Source organism: Narcine bancroftii, chromosome 2, assembly GCF_036971445.1.
Source record: "Narcine bancroftii isolate sNarBan1 chromosome 2, sNarBan1.hap1, whole genome shotgun sequence".
NCBI classification, from domain to species: Eukaryota; Metazoa; Chordata; class Chondrichthyes; order Torpediniformes; family Narcinidae; genus Narcine; species Narcine bancroftii.
In genome coordinates, this window is record NC_091470.1 from 146,880,092 (window position 1) to 146,885,203 (window position 5,112).

Sequence of the window (5,112 nt, forward strand, 5' to 3'; positions counted from 1 at the left end):
TAGTAGTTATTAAATTGGCAATCCAGACACGCAGACAAATTGAGACCTGCATGAAATCCCTCCATGGTAACAGGGGCATCAAATTAAATCTGGAATGTTACAAGAAAATTAATGGCAATCATTATTGTATAAAACACATCTAGTTCATAAATGTATTTCAGAGAATTAAATCTACCATCCTTATCCAGTCTAATTTACATGTGATTCCAGTTTCAAAGCAATGTTATTGACTATTTGCTACTTCTGAACTTACTCAAGGTGATGACCAAATCCTTTAAATTATTTTTTTAAATATGTCCATGTGACTTTTTTCCCATGATCTCTCTGTCGATTGATTTTAAATTTAGACATACAGCACGTAACAGGCTCTTCCAACTCACGAGCCTGTGCCGCCCAATTGATCTACACCCCTGTGCGTTTTGAAGGGTGAGAGCACCGGGAGGAAACCCACGCAGGTCATGGGAAGATCATACAAGTTCTTTATAGACAGCACCCAATTTGAACCTGGGTTGCTGGCACTGTAACAGCGTTGCACTAACTGCTGCGCACATCGAGTTCATTAATGCCTTTCAGAGAATGGGCTATTTCACATCTAAATGTTCAGATGTGAGCACAATTCATTGTGAGCTGCCTGACACAAAGCTAGGAAGAATGTGAAAGTGCACAAAGAAAATTGCAAAATATCTAGTTTTGTTGACAAAACTGGAATCTCGACTCTTCACTGGAATATCATTTATACTGAACCTTGGAAGAAATATTTTTTAAAAATCAGGTTTTAGTCTTGAAAACTTGCCAGTTGTTATGTGGTTTCTAAGCTGCACATTTCTTCTACTGGGAGACTGAGATGTTGAATGTCCCTGACTTTTTCTTTTTCCATTGGATTAACAGTTGTGAACCAGGGAAGAGGCTGGAATATGACATTTTTTAAATAATAAAACATGTAATTTTATTGAAGTTGTCTGCTTGTTTTGTGTCCAAGGTCAGTTCATAGAGCTATGTTGGCACAATTGGTCACCTAATTTTCGGAAGGATGTGGAAGCTATGGAGAGGGTGCAGAGGAGACTATTTACCAGGATGCTGCCTGGATTGAAAAATAAGCCTTATGAGGCAGGGTCTTTGGAGAAAAGAAGGATGAGAGGAGATTTAATAGAAGTCTATAAGATTATGAAATGCACAGTTAAGTTGGACAGCCAGTGTCTTTTTCCCAGGGCAGGAAGAGCTAACACCAGAGGACATTGTTACAAAGTGAAGGGAGGAAGGTTTAGGAAAACATAGGGGTAAGTTTTTTTTTCCCACAAAGAGTTGTGGGTGCCTGGAATGCCTTGGTGGAGGAGGCTGAAAATTGGGGCCATTTAAGAGACTCTGAGACAGGCAAATAGAGGGTTACGAGGGAGGATGGGTTTAATATTTTTTGGTAGGAATATATAGGTCAGTACAACACTGAGGGCCGAAGGGCCTGTTCTGTGTTGTAATGTTTTATGTCTTCTCTCCTTTTTACTTCTCTTTCTCTGGCAAGGTATTCTCCCAGAGCCTTGACATCTTGTTTTTGCGTACATATCAGTGACAACAGTATTTCACCAACACCTTTTGTGACCTCAGGATGTTTGAAAGCTGTTGCAGCCAATATTGTAATTTTGAATACCTTCAGGGTTCTAATACAGGAAATGTAGCTAATTTGCATACAAGCAATGTGAATAAAGGACCAGTGGAACAGAACACTGCAGATCCCGAAACAATGTTGGAAGCTTTGAGCATATCAGGCAGAAACAGTGGGGAAAGAAAGAGCATTGATGCTTTGTTCCGATTCTCTCCTTACTCTGATGCTGCTTGACCTGGTCCTGGAATCTCTTTTGTGAAAAATGATTGAATTGTTGTAAGGATTAGCTGAGGGCTTATTACACTGGACTATAAAGATTTTGCTTACTGAACACTTTTGAGTCTATTTTATAGATTTTGGGCTGTTGATCATGAGAACCATTTTCCTATCACATTACCATTTTTTAGATATAACCCATTTTTGTGATTTCCTATCATTAGCTGGTTTCAAGCATACAAAACTATGAAGTGCAATATGTCATTAAAAATCCATTTTCTGCATTGACATTTGGACTTCTTCCCTGCTGATCTTGGTGTAGTCAGTGACAAACATGGTGAAAGGTTTCACCAGGACATTGCGATCACGGAAAAGCAGTATCAGGGTAAGTGGAATCCATCAATGTTGGCCGACTATTGTTGGACACTGACCCAAGAGGCATCAGATGCTGAGTACAATTGAAAATAAGTGGCAAAATATTCTTGGGTCAGTTGAACTAACGCAATGTGCCAGGATCATTGTGATTAAACATGATAAATTCAATAAAAGTTATTTTAATGTTTCTCTAACTTCTGTGTTCAACTTTAAGTTGTCATAATCCTCAATTTATTTTCAGGAAGAAAAATATTGTTGTCTAGCGTATTGGTCAGCATACTGGAAAAAGCATTGTGTCTTCTAAACAGTGGCATGTTTTTTTTTCAGAATGTGTTTTGGTTTAACACCTCGTTTTTGTACTGTGTACTTAAATGGATGGAGCCCATTTGTTGAATCGGGAGGTTTGTGTCCATCATTAGCTCTCCTGTTAGACATTTGAGGATTTTAAATCAATGGAATGAGCAGTCATGATGCTAAATTGTGAAATTAATGAAAGATAAAGAGAGCTATTTTAAAATTTAGGAAAAATATCTTGGATACCATCTAAGAAACTCAGCTGCTTTTTGAGCCAGACCTCAGATGGAACTCTTGGTAATGGTGTTGATAATGGCTGATTGGGATAATTATGATGTTTCAATTTTACAGTTTAGTTCTTCTACTGCAGTTGGATCTGTTTGAACAACAACTAATTCCATGTTTATGACACTTAAAAGAAATATTTTTGTGTGTATGATTAGAAGTTTATAGCTTCTAAAATCTCCTTAATGGCTCTTTCATTAAAATTGGACTACAGTTTTGATGATTGCTGTTATAATCTTTCGATCTCCTTGTATCATAAATTTACAAACTACAAGTGAAAAGTGTAATATAATTAGTCAGTTATGATGTCTCCAAATTAACATTTTTCCATTTACAATTAGATGAAGCTGTCATTCTTTATCTACATAGAGCTTCCAGGCTTCCATTGGGTTAATGATGCACATTGGCTATTAGGGTTTGATTGTATCATTAATTTCTGTGCGTCAGTGTATCGGTTCTAGATGCTATAAAAGTGCTGGAAATAGTTTCTGTGGAATAGATTGAGGGAGGAGCTCACAATACATTTAAAATTTCAGTGGAGTGAGCTCCAGCATGAAGTGGCTCATGACATTCACTGTGGTGTCCCTGATGCTGCTCGTGGGAGCTGATGGTTCTGACCCATTGGAAGAGAGAATGAAACTTCAGGTGAGCAGAGTGAGTAACATGTAACTTTTAAACGAACAGCAGCTTGAACAGTATGGCTGGGGTGAAAATAGTGGTTAGGAAAGGATTTAATTTATTTATTTACAGCAAGGTAGTAACTGATTCTGGCTATTTAAACCTGTGCTGACCAATTACACCCAAATTGGAGGGTGAGAGGAAACCAGACCACCTGGGGAAAACTAGGAGAATGTACAAATTCCTTATAGACTGTGCTGGATTAAAATTGCTGGGATTATTAATTGGGGAGACCAGAAGAAAATACTTAAACGAGGAAAGGTTCTTGATATCCTGGGGTATTTTGTTGGAGTTGTTGAGGAGGAATGGTTTCAAGTGACAGAAGGGAGTTCACACAATTAGAATTACGAGCAAAACAGTCAGAGGTGGGGATGAGTTAAATGATATGCCACAAATTATTATGAGAATGCTGTTTAAGGTGGCAGGGGATGCAGATCCTGTAGTGATACTGAAAATTACAAAGCTGCCTGTATGGGCAAGAGGAGAGTGGGATTTCTGGTGTGCTCTTTGGAAAGCTGCAACAAACAAGAAGGGCGACAAGGTCCTGTGATGACTTTTTAAAGCTTAATATTCAATTGTAAATTAAGATGGCCTGAATTTAAAAAGCAATAAAGAGCTATAGGATGCAGTGCCTTTGTTATAGGATAGTAGGCTCTGAAACACTGAAATAAAAATTTAATTTTGGTTGGAGATTAATGATTTTAAAAAAAATTGGGGACCTAAGATGGTATTAATGAAAATGATCACATTGACATATTATTGTTGAAACAAAAAGAGTTGGTGCTGGACCCTGTTGAAGAAAACCATTCATGAAACAAACAAAACTTTATAGATATTTTTCTATGTAACCGTAAAATTTGTTCAAAAATTTGGGTTTGGGAAATAACGAAGAGAATTTCGCAGTGGGGAAAATACTGCTTGATGTTTGTGTGAGGAAACCGTGTTTGATTTAAAAACTATTCTCTTGAGGTAAATGGAGATTAAAAAAAAGTTTCCTTTGTTTGTCCTTAAGGAGCTGGCTAAAAGCAGGAAATCTCTGATACTGAAGCTGCTGGCTGGGTTGTTGGACATTGATGATCATCTCGTTGAAAGAGGCTTTACATATTCAAACACAGAAGAGGCAGAAGAGAGTTCACTTATGGAGAGGTCGGTAGATGCAGGAATCCCTCGGAGAGAGCAGAAAGCTCCTTGCAGACTATTCTTTTGGAAAACATTTTCACATTGTTAAAGACAGGCTGGCAACTCACTCTAAACTGGTGTAATGAAAGAAATATAGCTTGTTTCCTGCAGCTCTGTCAAACATGTATATTAAAGTTATCATACATTACAATTGTTTACATAAAATGTTTGTGATGCATTAAGCTCAATCTTATTACATTTTGCCAGCCTTTGAAATTATATAACATTATGGCTTCAGAACAAGTGAAACTGTAAATGACCAGTCTTTTGAAGAGTTATTCTTTGGTATATGATTTGGTTACTTTCCTGATTTATTTTCACCAAAGCTCCTTTATCTTGCTGTAATTTTAGCCCTGCATCAAAATGAGATTCTCTTTTTCATCCTTTATGTGTGCCCCTGCCCTCTAGCTGTAGTTACATACCCGAACTCCGTTTGAGAGGCATTCTATTCACGAACTAATCACAATCCTCTCCACGATACAGGAAAT

The 5,112-nt window shown here is 37.5% G+C and overlaps 1 protein-coding gene across 1 annotated transcript in view; it reads left to right on the forward strand.

The window, feature by feature from the left end:
- Positions 1-4,547, forward strand: part of cenps (centromere protein S) — a 37,509-nt gene extending 32,962 nt beyond the window's left edge. Inside the window, exon 6 of the mRNA XM_069918484.1 lies at positions 4,458-4,547. The gene's annotated coding sequence lies outside the window, so the exon portion shown is untranslated. The remainder of the gene's footprint in view (positions 1-4,457) is intronic.
- The last annotated feature ends 565 nt before the right edge of the window (positions 4,548-5,112 follow it).